This window comes from Dermacentor silvarum, chromosome 2 (genome assembly GCF_013339745.2).
Source record: "Dermacentor silvarum isolate Dsil-2018 chromosome 2, BIME_Dsil_1.4, whole genome shotgun sequence".
NCBI classification, from domain to species: domain Eukaryota; kingdom Metazoa; phylum Arthropoda; class Arachnida; order Ixodida; family Ixodidae; genus Dermacentor; species Dermacentor silvarum.
Genome location: NC_051155.1, coordinates 256,483,098 through 256,495,294, shown reverse-complemented (window position 1 = coordinate 256,495,294; position 12,197 = coordinate 256,483,098). Strand labels below are relative to the sequence as shown.

Genomic DNA, 12,197 nt, shown 5'->3' with positions numbered 1-12,197 from the left:
AGGGCCGAATTTTCGCTCTTCTGCTTCCGCTGCTATTTGTTGTGGGTAATGCGTCGTGCATCTTACGGACATCGACTATATACTTGGGGAAGACACGCACGTCGTTGCGCCCAATTGCTGCGGAAGATACCGAACTGCCTCCCCGCCGACAGCGAATTGTTACCATTATGTTCAACGATATTGACCATGGTGATGTGATGTCTTGGGTCTTGCCCTCTTCCCATTGCCTTCATAAAGGCATCGCTTTTGCACCAGGTGTGGTTCGATTTCACAATGGTTCGGCGCTTGTCACCGCCACGAACACTACATCGGAGAAAATTCTCCTTCTGCAAAGCACCACAGTGGCTTGCGCGGCCGACCCAGGGCCTGTATGAATCGTGTCCCTTAAACCTATGTCTTCCAAAGACCCTTCTACTTGTGATACTGCTTCTCCCGCGGCCCTTACTGCAGCCATCAGCAGTGACTTGAGGCCTTCACAGATGCAGCAGCTGCTTGCTTTGTTGAACAAACAAGCAAATTCTTTTGATGTCCATTCATCGACTCTGGGCCAAACCACAGCTGCAGTACATCGCACTCAGACAGACGAAGCATCTATAGTGCGCCGACGCCCGTACCGCGTGTCCCTAGCCGAGCGGAAAATCATAGGAAAAAATGTCACGGACATGCTACAACAGAGGGTCATCCAGCCCTCAGCTAGCCCTTGGTCATCTCCTGTTGTTTTAGTCCGAAAAAAAAAAGACGGTTCCATGCGCTTTTCATCGATTACCGGGCCCTCAATAAGATCACTCGAAAGGACGTATACCCTATTCCACGCAATGACGACGCCCTTGATTCACTACAAGGTGCATAATACTTATCAAGCCTCGATCTGCGTTCCGGCTATTGGCAAATTCCCATGCCCGAAGGCAATAAAAAAAAAAGCGTTTGCCACCCCTGATGGACTAGACGAATTCAATGTCACGCCTTTCGGGCTATGCATTGCACCTGCGACTTTTGAGCGCATGATTGACACCTGTTGCATCCCGAATCGGCCAGGCGCATTCTTTGATTGTTTCCCATTGAGGCAGGTCCTTTCATCAGTGTCGCCCAGATGGCGACGCAGCCCGACACCGGCAGTGACGTGATGACAAAGAAGCTCACTTATAAGCAACCGACCACAACCGCCACCCTTCGTTAGAACTGGGGATTAGCGCGAAGGCCATTCTCCCGACCCTGGCAAGATGACCGTCGGAGGGCAAGAAGCTAAGTCACCGACTTTTGTGGAAGGAGTGTGAACCCCCTGTTTCCAGACTGCCTCATCCTTGCTTCGAAGGTGCAACATTAAAGGCGGAGTTCTGTAAACAATACGACCCCTCTGATTGGCCGCCTCAAGGTCATCAGATTCCCTAGTCGGGTCAACTAGGGAAGACCAATGTTTTATAAGGAGACACCTTGGGTGCAGTGGTGTGTCCTGACGTGTTCTGATATCCGAGTCCCAACCAACTGCTTGGCCGCGGTGAGATCGACCCTTCAGCCAATGCCAGTCGCCGGCAACCTCGTTCGCGACCAACTGGATGGCCGCGGTGAGATCGACCCTTCAGCCAACGCCAGTCGCCGACACCTGGTGCGCGATCAACTGAATCCCCGTGGTGAGATGGACCCTGCAGCCAATGGCAGTCACCAACAACTGATTCACGAGCGACTGCATGACAGCAGCAAGATGGAACCTGCAGCCAACGCCAACTGGTTCGTGAGCGGCTGGACGCAGCGCATAATGACAGCACGGCACAAGGTGAGTACCTGGCTTTGCGCTTGAGTCATCGGATCTTTTAGCCTAGACTTTCTAAAAACCGGTGGAGCGTGTACAACTGCCCATTTTGATACTGTGGTTGTTGCGTATCTCAGCAGAAAGCAGCTTTCAGCATAGATCTGAACCAGCTACTAAAGCCAGACCTCATACTTGTGTGGGAGTAATTGGGACGTAGAGACATACCAGAATTGTAATCAGTTAAAAGGCGACCCATGATTTATGTCTTTTTGCAATTGATTCGATGCGGTGGACGAGAATGTGGGGACTTGGTGCTACTTCTGTGTATAGGCATTTGGTTTCCGCTATATTTTCCAGGCTTCAAATTCTCTTAGGAAAACAGAATTGAACCACTAGTAGTTTTTCTTTTTTTACTTGCATTGCAATTTGTGTGGGTTTCGCAGCAAGTATTGTGGAATAGCTAAGCCAAAGCCTAAAGTAGTGACCATGGACCTCACGATTTTGACGAGAGCTAGCTTGTTGCGGTTGTGTGAAGAGCTTGATGTAGAGGTAGACGAGGACAGGTCAGAAGCCGAAATTAGAGCAATTTTAGAAAGCAACAGAGATAAGGAATACTTTGAATACTTCGGTAAATTAATTCTGAAAGAACAGGAACAGGAAGCAATTAAGCATGAGCAGAAGTTGAAAAGACAGGACTGGATTAGACAACAATACGAAGAGATAGAAGCTCTCAATCAAGACATTGAAAGATTGGAACAGGGTTTTGAAGTGGAGCAGCAGAAATGTCAGGCACCCGTAGAAGTAGCGCACGGAAGGTGCGAAGGATTAGCACGCATGGTTCTACCGATGGCAGAAAGAGAGGTTGATCTTTGTGAGCCTAAATGTATGTTCACGGGTGATGCCAGATCCGTAGACTGTGGCGTAGCTGTTGAGGAGCCTGTTGACGAGGACCGTATTGAGCGCGACGAGATACTGTGCCAATGGAATACAAGAGAAGCAGCTAGGCCAGCTGTGGAAGAATTGGCACAGTTAGCCGGAGAGTACGTCGCGTAGGTAGCTCTTTCAGAAGTCCAAAATAACACCGATTCGTCAGACAAGAGCACCAGTGCAGAGTCCCATCGGTCAGGAAAGTGCGCTAAAGCACAATGTAGGCAGGGCAGTGCAGTTCTGGACAGCTCCCAGGTATACGAGCTACGTTGTGCAAAGGAAAATAGCTGCATTGTCCCTAAGTGTTTGAAGCTCTCCGCCAGTCGAGGTAGCATTGAGAGGAATGATTTACCCGCAAATCATTCAGACTGTGCGGTTGAGATAGAAATAGTGACCGATGAAATAAGTGCCGGTCAGCACGAGATGAGAGTGCAAGGCTCGAAAATGAGCACTACAAAACGTGCTAGGACGAAGCGGCATTGCAAACTCAGGAATGCGGCAGACAGGGCACCGCGGCCGAACAAAGGCACTAAACCCAGTGGGGAGCGTTCGACCGATGCTGGTCTTCAGCTCAACACGAAGAAATGACGTTTCTCCAGCAGATCTGTTAAGGTCCTGGGGCATGTCATGAGCAAGAAGGGCATACATCATGACCCTGACAAGATTGCTGCAGTGCTTCGCTTTCCTCGCCCAGAAAGGCCTAAAGACTTGCAAAGCTTCCCTTGGCCTCACTTCTTATTTCCGTAGCTTTACACGGAACTTTGCTTCCACGACTGCGCCCCGACACAAGCTACTTGCTTCCGGTGTACCCTTTCTCTGGTCTCAGGAATGTGAAGCAGTCTTTGACATGCTGAAGGGTGCCCTCACGTCTGAACCTGTGCTTTGCCATTTTGATGAGACTGCACCAACTCTCTTGCTCACAGACGCTAGCAGCCGCAGCATCGGTGCCATTCTTCTGCAACGCGACAACTTTGCGCAAGAGAGAGTAGTTGCATATGCCAGCCGCGTACTCACTGATGCCGAGAAGAACTATACGATCACTAAGCAGGAATGTCCAGTTGCTGTTTGGTCCATAAAGAAGTTTCGTCCCTATCTGCACGGGCGTTATTTTACAATTGTTACGGACCACCACGCATTATGCTGGCTCTCCACTATCAAGAACTTGACTGGACACCTGGGTCACTGGATTCTCCGCCTGCAAGAATATGACTGACATTATTCATAAGTCTGGCAGAAACCACCAAGATGCTGACGCTTCTTCTCGTTGCCCGCTTCCTGCACACCCACTCGACACCTCGGCAACTGCGTCGCAAAGCAGTTCTTCAGTTGTCACTTCTTCGCTGGTTTCCTCTCTAGCCTAAATAGACCGCCTCTCTCCAGACGACGATCAAACATTCATATCTCGCCAACGGGCTGACCCATATTGGCGGCGTATGATAAACCACCTCTCTGACGCTTCTCGCCCATCTAACGCGCGGCTTCGACGCCAACTCGCACAATTCAAGCTGGACAATCGCGTGCTGTATCGGCGCATTTACCACCCTGACAGTCAACGCTGGGTGGCCGTTCTACCGCATTCTCTTCGAGCCCATGTCCTCGAGACATTCCACGATGACATGACTGCTGGCCACCTCGGTTTCCATAAAACCTACGATCGCATTCGAAGCCGTTACTATTGGCCTGGCCTTTCTACTAGTGTGGCGAGGTACGTCGGTCCCTGCTCTCCGTGTCAGCGTCGCACAACTCCCAACCTCTGCTCCTTCCGGCGAATTACTGCTTATTCCGTGTCCATTTGAGGTTGTTGGTATCGACCTTTATGGGCCCCGTCCTGTTAGTGCAGCTGGCAATCAATGGATAGTGACCGCCATCGACCACCTGATGCGCTACGCTGAGACAACATCAGTGATCACTAGCTCAGCTTCGGAAGTTGCCAACTTCGACCTTCAAGCTATAATTCTGCGTCATGGTGCCCCTCGGGTACTGCTGAGCAACCGTGGAAAGGTCTTTCTCTCGCAACTTTTAAATGAAGTCCTGCGCGCCTCTGGTAACACCCACAAAACAGCTGCGAGGTACCATCCACAGACTAATGGCTTGACAGAGCGATTTCATCGCACGCTTGCTGACATGATCGCCGTATATATTCCACCTGATCACAAGAATTGGGACAAGCTTCTACCATTCGTCACTTTTACCTACAACACAGCCGTTCAGCGTATACCACCGGCTACTCGCCATTTTACCTAGTTTGGGACGGTCGCCTACTTCCCTTCTAGACGTTTCTTTCTTCCATTCTCCTGTCAACCCATCTACATCGTCTAGCGAAGAATTCGTTTCACGACTCGCCCAGTGTCACCAGCGTGCTCGTGTAAACAAAGCGGCCAGACAACAAGACAAGAAGATCATTTACGACACATTCCATCGCATTGTGTCCTTCCGACCTGGTGACGAAATACGCCTATTGACGCCCCTTCGCACTCCTGGTTTGTGTGACAAGTTCCAGCCGTGATTCATCGGGCAGGCATCGCCCGTCAATTATGCGTGACTCTTGTTGTCGCCGCAACAGACTGCCGTTGTTGGAGCAATGAGGTCGTTCATGTCTCCCGCATGAAACCCTTCACGCGGCGTTCTTCGTCGCCTTGACCTGCGGCCAGGATGGCAGCTTCCACGTGGGAGGGGAATTAGTGTGGGCCTTTATTACGCACGTCTTCATCTGTATATTATCATCATTATCCTACGTTGCTCGATCCTCATCTTCAGTGCTGTGTGATCATGATCATCGTGTGTGTGCCTTGGCTGATTCGCTGCTGAGTACTCAGGCCAATTAAATGTCGTGCCAACAGAGACGTCATAATATTATTATTCTTCTTTCTGGGGTTTTACGTGCCAAAACCAGTTCTGATTATGAGGCACGCCGTAGTGGAGGGCTCCAGATTGATTTTGACCACCTGGGGTTCCTTAACGTTCACTACAACGCAAGCACATAAGCACATGGGCATTTCTATATTTCGCCTCCATCGAAATGCGGCCGCCGCAGCCGGGATTCGATCCCGCGACCTCTTGCTCAGTAGCGCAACGCCTTAGCTGATTGAGCCATCCCAGCGGGTACGCCATAATATAGAGATGTGTACTTGTATATCTCTCTACGGTGACTGTTTTTCGCTGGCTAACAAATGTTAAATGTTATCACTCGGCGCAGGACGTGCCTGCATGTATAGCAAGTTTCTCTAATGTTATCTGTGGTTCTCTCCGTTGTCTTTTGTCATTGAACCTTGTGTAATCCGATTGTATGCACAATGTTAATTGTGTAGTACTTTCTGGAAGGCAGAAAAGTCTATTGCTGGGCCTGTTGGTACATACTTGTAGAAACGATGGAACCCAGCTTTTAAGACGGAAACACCAGGAGAGAAGTAGACGGACACACGCTGGGACTAGCAACAAATTTAATGAAACAACCACACAGAAGTTTGCAGAGAAGCTAGAGCGCGCATGCGTCGTACACACCACGTGACTATCAAAAAAAGAAAATGCAGAATGACATGTAGTAACCACATTTTTTAAAAATAAGCTATCTCTTTCTTTGACAGCGATAACGAGGGTACACTAACACATTGATTGTGACCATTTTTTCGGATATGGTACGCTTCAATCAGTTCTCGTTCATATTGTGTGGTTGCCCTGCCAATAATTTGTGTGTCTTCTAGAACAGGTGAACAGCCGCACACTCGGCAATGAGCAGGCAGGTTTGTCCCTCCTCCTGACGTGACAGACGTGTCACGTTCTTTTTAAGCGAACATTAATACAATGCCCCGTCTGGCCTATACACACGCGACCACATGTCAATGGTATGCGATAAACAACATTTTCGCTGTACATTGTGAGATTATGGCTGGAACTGCAGGCACTCCTAGGTTTACGATTTTCAATCCTGGCACATAGACTTGACATCTTGCATGGCGTCGAGAACATGACCCAAACGCCGTGCCTTGTGGCAACTTTTTTCACATTGTGTGAAACCTTGTGGATATAAGGCATGACTTCCACTCGCTTACGGTCCCCTTCTGTTTCTTTTTTCAACGTTTTCAGTTTTGTCTCGGCTACTGCCTTAAAAACAGTTTCAGGAAAGCCGGCCACCTGTAGACACTTAATCTGCTCATGAAAACTTTGCTCCATTGAATGATGGCAGCTTCCATTCAGGGAATTGTTGATGCAAAGGGTGGCTATGCCACGCTTCACTAGTTTAGAGTGCGACGACTCGAATGGTAGAAGCTTTTTCTGGGTATGAGGCGCATACATCCAACAGACGGGACCATTGTCAGAGAAGGTTAGTTTTTAAGTCTAAAAACCTAATTACATTGTCTGATGCCAGTTCTTTCGTCACATTTAGAGCCTTTGTGCACGCTCTGAATGAGCTAAAAATATCATTTGCAACTGATTCTAGTTTCAAAGGGTCCTTCAGCTTTAACAAGATAAAAAAAATCATCAACATACCTGAAGACCTTCACTACCCTATCATCATTTAAAGAGCTGCTCAGAGCTTTGTCAAATTTTGAAAGAAAAATCTGGCATAAGACGGGTGCCACACTGGACCCTGTGCAGATATCATTCTTTTGCACAAACAATTCATCCCAAAATTCAATAATCCTTGACGATAGGTACATGGTTAGAAGTTCCAGGAAAGAATCAATAGGAGCACCGCAGGCGTTCTGGAACGGAAGTGCCCCGTTTTCTTCCATGAGCTCCCGCACAGCTACAAACAAGTCAGCATGTGGCACTGAATAAAACAAGTCCTCTACGTCTAAGGAGAACGCCATGTTGGCCAAAGGGCTGTTTTTCACGCAGAAAGTTTACCACACAGTCCGAAGAAGTGGCAGAAAAGGGATCAGCTACGAGTGTTTTTAGCCATCGTTGCAGGTAAAGGCCTACCAAATGCTGCCAGGTTCCCTTCTCAGTCACAATGGCTCTAAACGAGCAGTCAACCTTATGGGTCTTAGCTGCAAAGAAGACAGTCTGTTTGTCCATCTTTGTTTTGCGTACCTGCTCTACTAATTTACCCATGTTAAGGTCACCGAGAAGCTTGATAGCCTTCTTCTTGAGTTTAGCGGGTATTTGGGTTACCTTATTTTTTTGCATGCAGGCACCAGGGATTACGCTGGAACCTTCGACGAGTCAAATATAAAAGTCGACGCACTTGACCTGCAGGTCAGATTTCGCCAATTGCTGACTGTGCTCGCTGCTATCATTGTGCTTCGAGGTGCAACTTTTGTGAGCACAGCTTCGCCCAATAAAAAGTGAGTTTCATGATTCACAGTTTTACTACTGTGTTCTTGACCGTCACTACAACGTGGAAATCTGGAGTTCCAGTAGATTCACAATAATTTAATGGATTCTGAGTATTATCCAACAGGACTTTTGCAAGACAATAATAGCAATGTTTCCTTCTTCAATAATACGCGTCACGATCAGCCACATTTCGTATTAAGTTGAAGCAAGTGTCTATTCTGTTGAATCTTTCTGCAAATTTAAAGTATGTATGAGAGAACCAAAAGATGTTCAATAACTCAAATAATTGGGCAGTTTTTCAAAGGGTAAAGCATTGAAAGTGATAGCAAGGTATACATTGCACTGAACCTCCTCGGACGTGGAGTTAGGGGAGGTTCAGAGCAATTCCTGTCTGATAAAAAGAACAATAAAACATGGCAACATATTGCACCACAGTTGACTCTGTTTGTTTAATGCGCACTGGGCATAAGAAAAAAAGGTTTATCAAGTGGTATCCACTAATAATTTAGACAGCCTAGGCTGAAAATAATAATAAATAAGGAACACAACAGTTTTCTTGATGCCCTTTATTCTTCTTAGTGGGCTTTCCGGGGATTGACTGGAAAACCCAACCGACAAAGGGTGGCTCCAAGTGTCTTGCGCTCATTAATCTATGTCTTGATTTTAACCTCACGCAACTTGTCACTAAACCGACACGAAGTGCCAGTCATTCAGCCACCATTTTGAGCCTCATTTTAACCACAACCACAACCTCGTTCCAAGTATTCAACATTTTTCTGGCGTTAGTGATTACTGCATTCTCTTTTCGACTTACGCCACTTCGATCAAATCATCTAAACTTATTCGTGATTATAATAATGCTGACGTCACCGCTACTAATTGCGAATTATCATCCTTCGTTAGCTAATATCTGCCGAGTTTGTACACTCGCACGGTAGAGGCAAACTTGGTTTTGTTTAAAGATAACATACCCGATGGACCATTATATCCCACTGAAGCGTTATTACAACTAAATCTCGAGCAGCTTGATTTAACGCACAACTTAAACGGTTGCTAAATAAAAAAAAAGGTTATTTTGGCACGCAAAAAGACCCGCAAATGCCTCGTGCTGGTTTGCTTACACTAACGCAGATAACAAGTACAAACAGGCCATAACACGCCCTAAAGACGACTTTTACCGAAACACACTACCAGCACTTCTACGTGACAATCCTCGAAAATATTGGTGCGCAGTCAATAGCAAAAATGAAACTTTGATTGAGCTTTGCAATACTAGTGGCGTTCCTGTAAATAAAAAGGATTGTCGTGATGTATTAAACAATGCATTTATCTTGTTTTGTTTTTTTCGCATGATAATCCTGTTGTATATCCTGATTATCTCGACTAAGGTTATTTTTCCTATGTATCCTATTGCATTTGATTCAATTGGTATTTCTCATTTAATTTAAAACCTAAAGGTCCCTAGCTGTGCTGGCCCTGATGGCGTTAATTCGAAGTTTTTGAAATGTAGATCAGTATATCACTGATTCTTTGCAAGATTTTCTCACAGTCATTACAATGTTGCACCATACCAAGTCATAGGGAGGTGGGGAAAGTGGTTCGCTTGCACAAATCAGGCGTTTCTCATTCTCCACTAAACTACAGACCGATATCATAGACCAGTATACCTTGCAAGCTCATGGAACACGTCATCTATTCCAATGTGGTATGTTTTCTTAAATCTAACTCATTTTTTTCTACTTGTCAACATTGTGTCAGAAAATCTTTTTCTTGTGAAACGAAACTTTTGTTATTTACAAACGACGTATTTCACGCTCTTGATAATGGTTTCATTGTCGACTATCTTTCTAGATTTCGCTAAGGCATTTGATTCAGTCTCACATCAGTTACTCTTTCTTAAACTTGATAGGTTGAACCTCGATGCCAACGTCCTACGTTCGATTAAATGCTTTCTTTCTAACCGCTTTCAATATGTCTCGACTAATGGTCATGATTCTTCTTTCGCTTCAGTAACATTGGGGGTGCTTCAGGGGTCGGTTTTAGGACTCATATACATCAACGATTTTCCTACCCAAGTTTCTTCTTCTATAAAACTGCTGATGATTGTGTAATTTACAGCATAATTTCTAACCCCTGTGACTGTACTGCATTACAGACTGACCTTGATAGTATTTCCTGGTGGTCTTCCGATTGGCTAATGAAACTTAATATTAACAAGTGTAAACGCATGTGCATTTCCTGAGTGCCCTACTCAACTAATCCTGCTGATTACACTCTTAATAACACACCCCCAAACACCGTAACTTCTTTAAAAAATCTCGGCGTCATTATAGGCCAGAACCTATCATGGACTTTGCATGTAAACTATATTATCAACATTGCTAATCGCATGCTAGGTTTCTGGCATAGCAACTTCTCACGCAACAATACTACAGTAAAACTCACACTTTACTACAAGACCTTGGTCAGACGCAAACTTGAGTATGCCTGCCCAATGTGGGATCCCGGCCAGGTAACACTAACAAACCTTTTAGAGCTTGTCCAGAATCGCCCCCCCCCCCCCCCCCCGCGCCCGGTTTATATTTTTCAACTAAAGTCACTATTCTAGTGTCTCCTCAATGAAACTACCTCTTGACCTACCAGACCTCGCTCTGCGCAGAAAGTGTTCTCAACTGTGCCTTTTTCATACAACATTTTACTTCGATCACATACTTAGAGAAGAATTGCTCCATCGGCTATCGTACATCTCATCTCGCATTGATCATTTTCAAAAAGTTGGTGTACCCCTTTGCCGTACAAAAATTTACTCTGACTCACTTATACCAAGAACCTCAGAAGACTGGAACCACCTACCTGCCTCTATCACTGACATATCCGACTCCAAGAATTTCAAGACCGCCATTAACACTAACATTTGTTCTTGCCCCTCCTTTCTGTAAAGCCTTCGGGCAATTGAGAGTACAAAAATAAATAAATAAATAAATAAATAAAGCAGTCCCATTGCCGAGTCAACACACTAGCAGCACTCTCTAAGAATTGAATTGATTACAAACATTCACACTATAATCTACCACTTCCACTATAATCTACTGCAAACATTTGGAAGAGATTATGCAGTCAAACATGGTATACTGGTATAAGATATTAGTATAAGACAAAAATTGGTATAGTGGTATATATATACTGGTATAAGACCAAAATAGCAAAGCTAACAATACACATGCATAGACACCATTTTTCAATACACACCAAACTCTTTGGAAGCGCATTCAGCTATACAGTCAGCTTGTAAATAGGGAGAGAAGTGTAAAAGTTAAGCCAATTGCTGAAGTAACCCTGCATATTCTGCGGTAGCTGCATAATTGCAGAAGTCAAATATCAAATACTCATATCAAATATTTCTACGCTAAACAAGTATATTCACTTCGTGTTCGGATACCTCCAACTTATTGTTTTCTTTGTACAGTTAAACCTGGATATAACGAAGTTGACAAATTCCCGAAAAACTTTGTTGTAAAGAGGATTTCGTTATATGCAGGTTCGGCACGAAAATTCGAAAAAGAAACGCTTACCATATTTATTGGATTCTAACGCGCCCTCAATTGTAACGCACACCCATTTTCCGTGACCAAAAGAGAGGATAAAAAAACCCTTTACAGTACCGCGCACCTCATGCTTTCATACAGAAATACAACTATCGCTCAAGATTTACTCCCAATACACTAAAGTTGCGACAAACAAAAAAAGTCCCAGTTTCGCCCGAAAGGCAAAGCATGGATTGTGACAGCAAATTAGCAGACAGCTATACGAAGTAAGGATAGTAGTTTTATCGGCCGTATAAACTTGTAAACATTCGCTGTTAAACTAAATTGGTACTGGTACTGGATGCGTGGACGCGTGTCGTTTCGCATAAGCGCGAGGCGTCGGAAACGAAAAGCGAGCGACACGATGGCGTCGTATAGTGTCACCTAGTGTCAGGTTAGTGAAGTGAAGCGCAGAGACTTGCGCAGTAACCAAAGAGTGGCGCTGCCAGTGCGTGGAAAAAAAAAAAAAAAACATTTTTTTTTTCCTTCGGCAACATCAACTGGAAAAGGAGAGTGCCAGCTTGGCGGGCTAGGCCAGCTGCAGCAAGCGGCGGGATCAGGTTTGAATGAATGGAGGGGGTAAGGTCACACGGCAGCAAGATTGCCGGGTCGTGGGATGCAGGCCCGCCTCGCGCACACTCGCACGCACACACACGTGC

General features: G+C 45.7%; 1 protein-coding gene across 7 annotated transcripts in view; it reads right to left on the bottom strand.

Moving 5' to 3' along the window:
* LOC119443176 (ras-associated and pleckstrin homology domains-containing protein 1) overlaps window positions 1-12,197 on the bottom strand; it is a 170,840-nt gene that overhangs the window by 151,904 nt on the left and 6,739 nt on the right. The gene's annotated exons all lie outside the window — the stretch shown is intronic.